At 36.5% G+C, this 13,643-nt stretch overlaps 1 pseudogene; it reads left to right on the forward strand.

Moving 5' to 3' along the window:
* The window catches only part of LOC120194656, a 34,012-nt pseudogene that overhangs the window by 15,456 nt on the left and 4,913 nt on the right, over positions 1-13,643 (forward strand).

Raw genomic sequence — 13,643 nt, forward strand, 5'->3', positions numbered from 1 at the left:
CCTCTAATCAAATGAGGACCATCACAGAAGTAACACTTTAGTTTTTTCTTGCTCCTCTTATTCTTTACACCGGACTTAGCCTTATCATTCTTTCCCGATGGCTTTCCTTGGCTACGAACAGTCGATGACTCACCTTGGCCATTCAAAGAGCTTTCTCTACCATCTCCCTATTGTACCTTTTTTCTGGTATCCACCATTGTTGCCATTATCTCTAGGAATGGGCCTGAACGACACATCGCTACTTGGCTTATCACCTGCAAGCTCAGTCAGCTTTCCAGCTACAGCTATGGCCTCCGAAAGTATTTGGCATTACTTTGCTCTCCCCCGAGCATTACCCCTGGTCTAAGTCCTTCCAAGAAGGTCTTGAGCACATCACATTAACTCATTGCTCTCTTGGATATGAGCAACTCCATCTTGAGCTCATCCACTTCGTTTCTCAAAGCCATCGGTCCCACTCGAATCTGGCTTCTTTTAAATCGTTTCTAACAATTCCTGCAAACCATCATATATTAAAACACCTCCATTAACAAACTCGTATCGCCGATCAAATTTTACTATTCACGAAATGCACTATTCACATGAATAATAACCTCACATAAAAACTGATAAAATTAACTATCAAAAGCTCTGATACCAGTTATTGGGAATTAACCGAGTAATTTCCCTATAACCAGATTAGTGAGAATCTGAAATAAAAGTGAAAAAATAATACCCAAAATTTATAACGGAGTTCATCCAATTATGCCTACGTCTCCGGATTGATGCAGATCTTTTACTAAAGAGAGCAAATTGATAACCAAATCTTTTACTAAGGAGGAAGAAATAATTTGGGATGATTTTGAAGCTAAATGGGTTAGGGTATTTATAGTTGAAGCTTAAGGACTAATCTTATAAATACTCTAAAGTATAGGGACTAAAAGAGTAATTTTCCAATGCAAAATATTCAACAAAATCTGCACCTAATTCAGTGCCCCATTTGTTGACAAATTTCAGCCAACTTTCTGTAAATTGCATAGAAAGTTTGGCACATCCACTGAAAGTCATTTTGACTTTCAACACCCAGTTTGTTATGTTCTTATGTTTCTCATCATGAGTTGCATTCTAGAGTGCCCTATGAAGTTGGCTTATCCACTGGTATTGACAGACTAAATGTCTATGACAGATTATTTACTCATTCCCTGGAAAAGAAGAAAATTGAGGACTTCTCTAAAAGGTTAATGAATGAAAATCTAAAGCCTGGAAGGCTGGATATAAAGGAGAAGCGAAATGCAGGTTTAGAAAACTTTTCCTTGTACCGATCATTGTAGTCTTGGGGAAACATACAATAAGAACATTAATTCTTGCATTACCTGTTTCATGTGAATGTCACCTCACATGCTAGGACATTTATTTTATTCTGCAAAAATTGTTTGTATAAATTTGTTGGTGGCTGATGAGCCTTGTGTAAACCTTTTTTTGTCCAGGAATCAATTTTGATGAGCATCATAGGTCTTGTTTGTCTAAATTTCAGCAGTCTTCTCTGAAGGATGAGCCATCTAATCCACCATTTGGGTTAGTTGTACCTTATACATCTCCAGATGAAGCAAATGGTCAAATCGAGATTTTTGACACTCATTTGCGACCAAGCCCTCAACCTCCACCTGCTAAGCAATTTGATAGTGCTCTTCAAAATGGGATTGACTTATCAAGTGAAACTCATATTTGAAATGGGAGGCCTCAACCAGATGGTCGCAGAAAAAATAACTTATTTCCTCGTTATTGGCCTAGGTGTACTGACCAAGACCTGCAACAAATAATTGAAGATTATCCTTTGGTTATATAAGGTATTCTTGATACTTTTTCTTCTTTTAGAGTCATTTACAATTTTCATAAAAACTTCCACCAATGTCGATACTTTAAGTTGGATTATTGTCTAAAGTATTTGTTGCAGACGTAATGACTAATACCTATGTGTTAATCATATACATTCTTTAATTGCATTGTTCTTCACTTAGACTTAACTATATTTAAGTTCAAATTCTTTAATCACTCCTTTGTTTGAGAAAATGTTTAAGTGCTAGTGATGTTGGGCGAATTGGACGTCTAGAGCTGCCAAAAAAAATGTGCGGAAGTGAGTGAGTCATTACTCTTAGTCTAACCAACTTAAAAGTTTTTAATTTAATTTAACATTTGTTTTAATAGATTTCTAATAAAAAGCTTGACAGTAAACTTTTTTTAGTGCCATTGTTTAGGGTGCACTATTTTTCCTCCAATTAGGTGTACGGAGGTTTTTTAACGATGCGCCTTGCAATGTCAGTTTTTATCATAATTTAATAAATTAAGCTCTTTACCTTACCAAAAAAAGCATCAATTATCTGGATTGCTATTGTGACGTAGCATGTTTTGACTTTTTGCATTTTTGCTCTCACTTTTATACTGGAAACACTCATCTAGTTTTGTACTGTTATTATTTCTCTGATTCTTTTGCTGAAGTTAAATATGAGCCTTGTGTTTGTGTAGTAAATCTTTGATTCTTACTAGTTGTTTCCTAAAGTATTGCGACATAATAAAATGCACTTATTATGAGGCAGGCCCATCCCCTCAATATCTCAGCCAGAAGGTTTATCTCTTAAAGTCCATGATTCTAAAGGAAATGAATAGATATTTCAGTTTCGTTTATGGCCCAACAATAATAGCAGAATGTTTGTTTTAGAGGGTTACTCCTTGGATACAACACATGCAAGTGCAAGCGGGTGATGTAGCTAGGTAACAACTAACAAGTTGATATCACTGGAATACATTGATTTAAGGATTTTAATCTTTTAGGCTCCGAGACTTAAAGTATGCTATGTTCAATTTATAGCCACGTCTGTACCTTTCCTCTGTCATTTTTACACTTCAAAACCTTTCTGGTTTCTTTTAGTTTTGGATTTATCAGTTAATATACATAATGACAAGGTCTAGCCTATTGCTCTAGTGATTATAGTTCTGTTTCACACTCTCATGCATTTGTTTTATCTTTCTTACCTGCCCGTGGCTTTTTTCTCTCTATGATCATGCATTATAATTTTATACTTGCATCTATTTGAAACTCATAGTTATTCTATTTTCGCAGTAACATTTAATCAGTTAGAGCCTGGAGGAAAGTTGATCATGTGTTTCAGAAAGACTTCAATTGCTTCAGCATCTAATTTGGTTTTGCATCTATTTTGATTGTGCATCTATATGCTCTACGGCTAAGATAAAATTCAATAGAACTGGTTCATATGAGTGCTTTTGTTCTCCTTATTTTTAATTCATTCTCAGGATACAGTTACACTTCAGTTATGGTAAAACTTATTGTTGGTCTTTCTAAAAGCTATATTATGTGTATTTTTATTTCAGGACAATGAAGCCAAAACTAGCAATGGAATTTCTATGCATGGAGATGTCAGTGCCTCAAAAGATAAAACTGCTGATATACTTTACAATTATTTGAAAATAGCTCAGGTTCACGTAACTTGTTATCCATGAATCAGGCTGAAATGGCAGATCCTAGCTTATGGTAAAAAATCGATATGACACATAGCAAAGGAAGCATTAGGAGCCAAAGTAGCAGTTTCCAGAAAGAGGAAGAATATCATGCTAGGTTCAAAGAGTAAGCGACTAATAACTCATAATGAAGACTCTATAAAGCTGAAATTAACGTGGGAAGAAGCTCAAGGGCTGCTTCGCCCCCTCCTAATCATGTAGCAAGTGTTGTTGCCATTGAAAGTTTTGAGTTTGAAGAATAAGAGGTATGTTATATCTTTATTTATCCTTTTTTTCTGTCCATATTTAATATCTGTTGTGATTCAAATCACTTTTGGTTATAACTGGCAGTAATAAAAGCCACTTTTATTTTGTCTTTCTAGTGTTTGTTACTCAATTTTGGCAAATTGAACTCTAACATGCATATCTTAGAATTTCTATGGTTGGTACACCCTTGTGGAAGACTTAAAGGGTTGCTCAGGAACTTTTTATATTGTTTTTTGTTAATGGATGCCACCACAGGACCAGAATAATTAAATGCAAAAACAACATCTCATTCTTTCTAATTCTGGACTTTTTCAAGTTTTTCGTTAAAAAATGTAATCCATTTTCATCAGCGACTGTTCAGTTTTCTTTTGCTATGATGTGATTACTAATTAATCAGTTCATTGTTTTTAGGTTGCCTATTAGTATTCTTTCGATATTTATATATTCGACAAATTCTATCCTTTCTGTGGGATTCTCTCCCTTTTTCCGTAGTAGTTCCACAATTTCTCACTTTCATTGTGTTAATAACAGGATGCACCGATTCTTGGAAAACCAACAATATTTGCTGCTGATACTATGGGGTAACTCACTTTCTTTTGGATGCTAATTTCTGTATTAAAGAAAATTGCATTGGTTGTAACTTGGTCTCAACTCGCAATAGCTATCTTAAACCAAGCAAATACAATTTTTGTTTCTTGTGTCAAGGTAAAGATACATTGGGCTTAATGTGAAGATTAAGTGGCGAAAATTGCCTTCTAATTTACTTTTTCCTTCTAAGTGGACATCTTCCAATAACTCATGGGATCCAGAAAGGTAAGAACACATTGATTTAACTCTACAACCAAATCAATTTAATGCCAACCTGTCATGAACTAAATTTAACCCTGGGGAAAAGTGAAAAGCTTAAAAATTTGTTTTTGTGTGGCCATTGCTTAAACTCATCCTTATCTTCTAATACTGGCAGATCTTCTTGTTTGGCCACTCAAGAATTGACTGCCAAACCGCTGGAAAATCTGTTGTTACAATGTAATCCAGGTATTTGTTGCTTGAAGAAAACAAAACCCTTAATGTATTCTAAAACTCACTTGGAGTAAACTATGCATGAATTTGATTCCTTGATGATTTGAGTTGTACATCTGATTCTTCTAGTTTTTTACCATTATGAAATTAACGAATTGATTATGATTGACAGATGCTTCTAAGAAAATGAAGGCCGTTAAACCTGAACCAGAAAATGTAGATGCTTTAGAGGGTGTCGACACCCTTGCCAACCTAGCTATCTTGGGAGAGGGTGATGCTCTCCCTGCTTCATCTCAGGTCACCACAAAGCACCCCTAGCATAGACCTGGTTACTCATGTATCGTATGCATTCAACCCCCAAGTGGAAAAGGCCCCAAACGCAAGCAAACATGTACTTGTAATGTTTGTGAAACAGTAAAGAGATGATTCTGCACCCTCATGCAGCGACGTGAGAAGAAACAATCACGAAAAGAAGTTGAACCCACTGGCAAGAAGCATCAAACTTCATTGGCTGATAAAGTAGGGGATGGTAACCCTGTTGGGAAAATAAAAACTGCAAAATCACATTGTTAGCACTGACAGGAAAGATAAACAATAATGTAAAAGGAACAGATTCGTAAACCATGTCCTGGTAGAACCACTGCCTTAGAAACGAATTCGCCCCGATGTGTGTAATCGCTATAGTAGGAGGACCGTCCCCTGAGGTTAACACGGTCGCTCCGAAATTCGTACACCCAAAATCGGAGTGGATTGCTGGTGGTATTACACTTCTGATTGGAAATCACAAAAAGAACATTTGCATAAAACACTTTGAGAGTGAATTGTGAATGGTAAGAGTGAGTTAAGAAGATGAATATAACTATCTATTTATAGGCTAGAAATAGGATTAAAATTGTCCATAAAATTTCAGCATTAAATCTCTTCTTTGTAACAGCTGAAACATCTAGATGAACATGACTTAGAAATAGTCCAGGTTCATTGCATCATTATTCAGCTGTTATAACGACCGAAATTATATCATGTAACCCCTGGAATTAAATCAAATAATTCTTGTAACTCTCGATATTAATAGCTTGTCTCCTCTGTACAAAGCTAGAAATCAGTCCAGATACATCTTAACCGTTCTTTGATTTAATTTAGAAAAGAGCTATTTAATTTCTGATAACTCATAAATCAGCTGTTATTATTTTGAATTTAAACAGTCCTCAGCAGCCTATAAATATCAGTTGAAATCTTTCACATTTTCCATTTGTTTCTTTCAAAGAGAAATTCCTCAAGAATTTTCTCTAAAAAGATAGTATCCGTGCGGACGTGTCGAAGAAAAGTATTACTACGAGCCGAGCCGAGCCAACCCATGCTGAGCCAAGACGAGACAGACGACGGCGACGGTACGTGGGAGTCCCCCTTGTTCTCTATCACTCAACAAGGAAGTGGGAAATCCAAACCTTAAATACCCATTCCCAATAGTGTTTCCAATACTATGTGGGATTGAGCATTACCAATATTCCCCCACTAATGTGAAAGAATTCTTCTAAAACTCGAAAACAAACTTTCCAGAAGAGCAATAGCGAGATTAGTTGCTTAAGCACTAGTGAATGTATCTGGAACTAGTACATAGTGATGATGAGCAATCCTCCTCTTAGATAAGTGAAACTAGTCTGGAACTTTCTAAGATGAGGGTAAACTCATAACACACAACTAACCCCTTCATCCACCTGAGTCCTCAATGTGTAAGATATATATATACAAAAGTATATATTTGGTCATCTTACCTCAGGATTCTAGTAAGTATGCTAGAAAAATGGCCCAACATTTTTCATAGAAGGTGACTAACCCTTCTCACTTACATAGGTTATTTCACCAAGTTTATCTCGACATAAACCACCCTTAAAAGGGATATGAAATAATTAAGAGCTTTTATAATAGCTCAATCTCACAAAGGGTATGTTGACTTTCTTCAAGTTCATTAAAATGAACCACCCAAACTCTGGGCTAAGAAGTCATTAAGAATAAATATTCAACCTTATTTATCGGTAAATTCAATAAGTCCTTCTCACTAGAACCATCCGAATACTTGGATTTGAATTTATTAAGAGTTTAACAAACTCAACCTTTCTGCCGGTAAGTTCATCATTTCCTACCCACTCACTCTGGGTTATGAACTTATTAAGAATAGATATTCAGCCAAAATCGGTAAATTCATCAAGTCTTTCTCACTAAGACCACCCAAAGCCTGGGCTATGAATTTATTAAGAAAAATTAAGCTTATCTTGGGTATGCACATTATTCATCATAGGCATAGGCAGTAGAAATGTGCACTATAAGTCTTTCCATGGTTTCGTTTGACCACATGGAACTTAGATAACTAAGTTGGGTATCCACCATGAATTCCTCAACCAATGGGCTTTAGACCCATCCACATCGATGAATTTAGGACCAGATTCTGACTTAACCCTTTGGTAAGCGGATCTGCTAGGCTCCTTTCCAGATTCATATACTCTAAATAGAGCACTCCATTATTTATTAAGTGTCTAACTGATCCATGTCTTATGCGAATGTGTCTTTTCTTACCATTGTAAGCTTGGTTCTTAGCCACACATATTGCAGCTTGTGAATCAGACAACAAAGAAACTGGAGGAGTCGGTCTTCCCCACAACGGAATATCTGCTAACAAGCTTCTGAGCCACTATGCTTCTTGCCCAGCTAGGTCAAGAGCCATAAACTCTGACTCTATGGTAGAACGAGAAATACAAGTCTGCTTTGATGATTTCCACGAGATTGTTGCTCCACCCAAAGTAAAAGCATACCCTCTCGTAGAGCTTACCTCATCATTATCAGAAACCCAGTTGGTATTACAATATCCTTCCAGTACCGCAAGCCAACAAAATAAAGTTTTCAATCCAATGTAACCTTAAGATACTTCAGTAAGCGTTTAAGAGTAATTCGGTGCTCACCACTCGGATTATGAGTATATCTACTCAGTCTATTCACATCATAAGCAATATCAGGCCGAGTATAGTTCATTAAGAGCATTAAGCTTCCAATTAATTTAGCATATTCAGTTTGGAAAATGCTACTTCCTATATTCTTAACTAGATGTATGCTAGGGTCATAAGGAGTTCGAACAGGGACGACATCAAAACTATCAAATTTCTTTAGCACTTTCTCTATATAATATGCTTGACTTAAAGAAAATCTCTTTTCAGTTTTGGTAACTTTGACTCCTAAGATTATATCTACTTATCCCAAATCTGTCATCTCAAACTTAGTGGACAAGAAATTTTTAACTTTGTTAATAGACTCAATTTTAGAACTGAAAATCAACATGTCATCAACATATAGGCTTATGATAACACATTCAGTGTCAAACATCTTCGAATACACACAAGCATCCGAACCATTCACAATAAAACCAAAACTAATTATAGTTTTATGAAATTTCTCATACCACTGTTTAGGAGCCTGCTTAAGTCCATAGAGTGACTTTTTGAGTCTACAAACTTTATCTTCCATACCAAGTGCTTCAAAACCTAGTGGTTGCTTCATGTAAATCTCCTCATCTAGATCTCCATTCAAGAAAGCAGTCTTAATATCCATTTGATATACCTGCAACTTATAAATAGAGGCTAGTGCAAATAATGCACGAATCGTTGAGACTTTTATAACGGGAGAGTATGTATCAAAGTATTCTAAACCAAACCTTTAAGTGAACCCTTTGACAACTAACATTTCCTTGTACTGTTGAATCGAACCATCTCGCCTCAAATTCTTTCGGAAGACCCATTTATTGCAGATTGGTTTCAATCCCTTAGGTAAGTCAACTAATTCCCAAGTATGATTAGACATTATCGATTCTAGTTCATCATTAATAGTGCTTTTCCAGAAACTAACAACGATAGATCTTATATCTTCTTCAAAAGTTTTAGGATCCTCATGTAACAGAAAAAATTGAGCTATATGATCTGAAATGGAGTCTAAATCATTTATCTAAGAAAAAATGAAGTAATAAAGTCTGGTCCAAAAGAGGTTTCAACTCTTTACCTTTTACTTCTTCTAGGCTCGAAATCATTTTCTTGAGAAGACCTAGCAGGAATACTAGAAGAAGTGGATGGAATATATTCTATTTGTGTTTCGACATTTAATCTCGGTTCCTTTAAAGGAAAAATATTTTCAAAGAAAACAGCATCTCTTGACTCACAAATAGAATAATCTTGTAAAAGCATGAATCTGTATACAACACTATTCATAGCATACCCTATAAACACTGCATCAACGGTTTTAGGTCTGATGGTGGACTTCTTAAAGTCTGGCAAACCCACTTTTGCCAGACAGCCCCACACTTTCAGGTATTGTAAGTAAATTAGGAGCGTATCTTTCCACAATTCATATGGGGTAGAATCTAATTTCTTATAAGGAACTCGGTTTAAGATATGAGTTGTCGATAGAATGGATTCCCCCCACATGTTATCAGATAACCCAGAACTTATTAGTAAAGAATTCATCATCTCTTTTAAAGTTCTATTTTTTCTTTCGGCTATACCATTCTATTGAGGAAAATGGGGGGCTGAAGTTTCATGAATTATGTCATTCTTTTCACAAATATCTTTTAAGAAATTAGATCCATATTCACCACCTCTATCAGATCTAACCCGTTTGATTCTCCTATCTAACTGATTTTCAACTTCTGACTTATAAATAAGAAAAAAGTTTTTAGCTTCATCTTTAGTCCTTAGGAGATAAACTTTTGTATATCTTGAATAATCATCTATAAAAGTTATGTAGTAGTGTTTTCCTTCTTTACTTTCATTGTTTCTAAAATATGCTAGATCAATATGAATGAGTTCTAACAGCTCATTCTTTCTATTAGAAACAGTTTTAAAGTGAGGTCTAGTATGCTTAGTTTCTACACAAATTTCACATTTGTTAATGCTAGTTGTGTCTAGTTTAGGGAGAACAATCATATTTATCAATTTCTTTAAAGCATGAATATTCACGTATCATAATCTAGCATGCCACATATCAATGGATTCAACAATATAAGAAGAAGTGGTAGCTTTATTTTCATTAAATTGAGTTTCTATGACAAATAAACCATTGCTTAAAACCCTTTACCAACATAATCACCATTTCGGGAAAGTACAAGTTTATCTGCCTCAAAAACTAACTTAATGCCTGCCTTATTCAAAAGCCCACCACTTATCAAATTTCTACACAAGGTAGGTACATACAAAACATTATTTAAAGCCAGAGTTTTACCAGAGGTCAACTTGAGTAAAACCTTACCTTTGCCTAGCACTTCAGAGCTGCTGGAGTTCCCCATGTACACACGTTAACCTTCGTTCCCATCCTCGAATTCGGTGAAAAACTCTTTCCTTACACAGAAATGCTTTGAAGCACCAGTGTCAACAACCCATTCCGAACTATTTTCCACCAGATTAACTTTTGAGACCACCACAGCAATGATTTCATCATCTTCTTCTACAATGTGCATCTGTGACTTGTTGTCATTCTGGCGATCTGAGCGGTGTTGACATTGGTAAGCTTTGTGGCCGGGTAAACCGCAGACATAGTACTTGAGCGTATTTCCTTCAGGTTTGGCATTTCCAGACTTCTTGAAGTTGGTAGCCTTATGAGGTATCGTATTATTGTCTTGATTCCCACGTTTCATGATCTTAAATTTAGACTCAACCAAGTTAGCTCTAAAAGATAAATTACTCATAGAATTAGTAAGCTTATCTTTTAAATGGTTGGCTTCTTCAATCTTCATATGGCCCACGAGCTCTTCAAGCAAAATTTCTCTCTTCTTATGCTTAAGAGAGTTGCGGTAGTCGGACCAGGACTTGGGTAGCTTCTCAATGAGAATATTTTCTTGCAGTACCTCACACATTTGCATCCCTTCGATGATGATGTCAGCGACTAGGTTCTCATAGTCATGGACTTGATCCATTATCGGCTTGTCGTTTGTCATTTGGAATTTGAGCCATTCACCGACAACATACTTTTTTTATGCCCGCATCGTCCGCACCATACTTCTTCTCAAGAGTGTCCCATATTGCCTTGGCACTCCTTTCTCTAAGGAACATATCAAATAACTTATTTGACATGTGACTGAGCAGATGTCCTCGCACCGTTTTATTGTCTTTCTTGTACTTCTTGTAGGTAGAAAGAGCGGCGGCAGCAGTTGCTAAGGCGTCGTCATTAAGGACGGCATCCGTATCATTACAGGAAGCCGGGGTTGGCGGCATGGTAGGTGGTTGCTTGAGCAGCACGTAGTCAAGATCAAGTTGCTCAAAGAAAATCAGGATTCGCTAGGACCACATTCTATAATTATTTCCATCAAGTGCATCAAGCTTGAAAAGATCGGGAATAAGCTTGCTCAAAGGTGTTGACATGATTGCAGTATATCGAATTTTGTTTCTAAATTGTTGGGAAAATAGAAACTGTAAAACCACACCGTTAGCACTGACAAGAAAGATAAACAATAATGTAAAAGGAACAGATTCGTAAACCGTGTCGTGGTAGAACCACCGCCTTACAAACGAATTCACCCTGATGTGTGTAATCACTACAGTAGGCAGACCGTCCCCCGAGGTTAACACGGTCGCTCCGAATTTTGTACACCCAAAACCGGAGTGGACTACTGGTGGTATTGCACTTCTGATCGGAAAGCACAGAAAGAACAATTGCAGAAAATACTTTGAGAGTGAATTGTGAATATTCAGAGTGAGTTAAGAAGCTGAATATAACTCTCTATTTATAGGCTAGAAATAGGGTTAAAATTGTTCATAAAATTTCAGGATTAAATCTCTTCTTTGTAACAGCTGGAACGTCTAGATAAACCTGACTCATAAATAGTCCAGGTTCATTGCATTATTATTCAGCTGTTATAACTCCCGAAATTATATCATGTAACCCATGGAATTAAATCAAATAACTTCTATAACTCCTGATATTAACAACTTGTCTCCTCTGTACAAAGCTGGAAATTAGTCCAGATACATCTTAATCGTTCTTTGATTTAATTTATAAAAGAGATGTTTAATTTATGATAACTCATAAATCAGCTGTTATCATTTTGAATTTAAATAGTCCTCAGCAGCCTATAAATATCAGTTGAAGTCTTTCACATTTTCCATTTGATTCTTTCAAAGAGAAATTGCTCAAGAATTTTCTCTAAAAAGATAGTTTCTGCGCGGACGTGTCGAAGACATGTATTACCACGACCACGAGTCGAGCCAAGCCGAGCTGACCCGTGCCGAGTCGAGACGAGACAGACAACGGCGACGGTGTGCGAGAGTCCCCTTGTTCTCTATCACTCAACAAGGAAGTGGGAAATCCAAACCTTAAATACCCATTCCCAATAGTGTTTCCAATACTATGTGGGATTGAGCATTACCAATATTCCCCCACTATTTTGAAAGAATTCTTTTAAAACTCAAAAATAAACTTTCCAGAAGAGCAATAGCGAGATTAGTTGCTTTAGCACTAGTGAACGTATCTGGAACTAGTACATAGCAATGATGAGCAATCCTCTTCTTAGATAAGTGAAACTAGTTTGGAACTTTCTAAGATGGGGGTAAACTCATAACACACAACTAACCCCTTCATCCACCTGAGTCCTCGATGTGTAAGATATATTTATACAAAAGTATATATTTGGCCATCTTACCCCAGGATTCTAGTAAGTGTGCTAGAAAAATGGCCCAACATTTTTCATAGAAGGCGGCTAACCCTTCTCACTTACATAGGTTATTTCAACAAGTTTATCTCGACATAAACCACCCTTAAAAGGGATATGAAATAATTAAGAGCTTTTATAATAGCTCAACCTCACAAAGGGTATGGTGACTTTCTTCAAGTTCATTAAAATGAACCACCCAAACTCTGGGCTAAGAAGTCATTAAGAATAAATATTCAACCTCATTTATCGGTAAATTCAATAAGTCCTTCTCACTAGAACCATCCAAATACTTGAATTTGAATTTATTAAGAGTTTAACAAACTCAACCTTTCTGTCGGTAAGTTCATCATTTCCTACCCACTCACTTTGGGTTATGAACTTATTAAGAATAGATATTCAGCCAAAATTGGTAAATTCATCAAGTCTTTCTCACTAAGACCACCCAAAGCATGGGCTATGAATTTATTAAGAGTAATTGAGCTCATCCTGGGTATGCACATTATTCATCATAGGGATAGGCAGTAAGAATGTGCACTATGAGTCTTTCCATGGTTTCGTTTGACCACATGGAACTTAGATAACTAAGTTGGGTATCCACCATGAATTCCTCAACCAATGGGCTTTAGACCCATCCCCCTCGACGAATCTAGGACCAGCTTCCGACTTAACCCTTTGGTAAGCGGATCTGCTAGGTTCCTTTCCGACTTCACATACTCTAAAGAGAGCACTCCATTCTTTATTAAGTGTCTAACTGATTCATGTCTTATGAGAATGTGTCTTTTCTTACCATTGTAAGCTTGGTTCTTAGCCACACATATTGCAGCTTGTGAATCACACAACAAAGAAACTGGAGGAGTCTGTCTTCCCCACAACGGAATATCTGCTAACATGCTTCTGAGCCACTCAACTTCTTGCCCAGCTAGGTCAAGAGCTATAAACTCTGACTCCATGGTAGAACGAGCAATACAAGACTGCTTTGATGATTTCCACGAGATTGTTGCTCCACCCAAAGTAAAAACATACCCGTTCGTAGAGTTTACCTCATCATTATCAAAAGCCCAGTTGGCATTACAATATCCTTCCAGTACTGCAGGAAAGCCAACAAACTCAAATTTTCAATCCAAAGTACCCTTAAGATACTTCAGTAAGCGTTTAAGAGCAATCCAATGCTCACCACTCAGATTAT

This window comes from Hibiscus syriacus, unplaced genomic scaffold (genome assembly GCF_006381635.1).
Source record: "Hibiscus syriacus cultivar Baekdansim isolate YM2019G1 unplaced genomic scaffold, ASM638163v2 tig00117000_pilon, whole genome shotgun sequence".
Taxonomy (NCBI): domain Eukaryota; kingdom Viridiplantae; phylum Streptophyta; class Magnoliopsida; order Malvales; family Malvaceae; genus Hibiscus; species Hibiscus syriacus.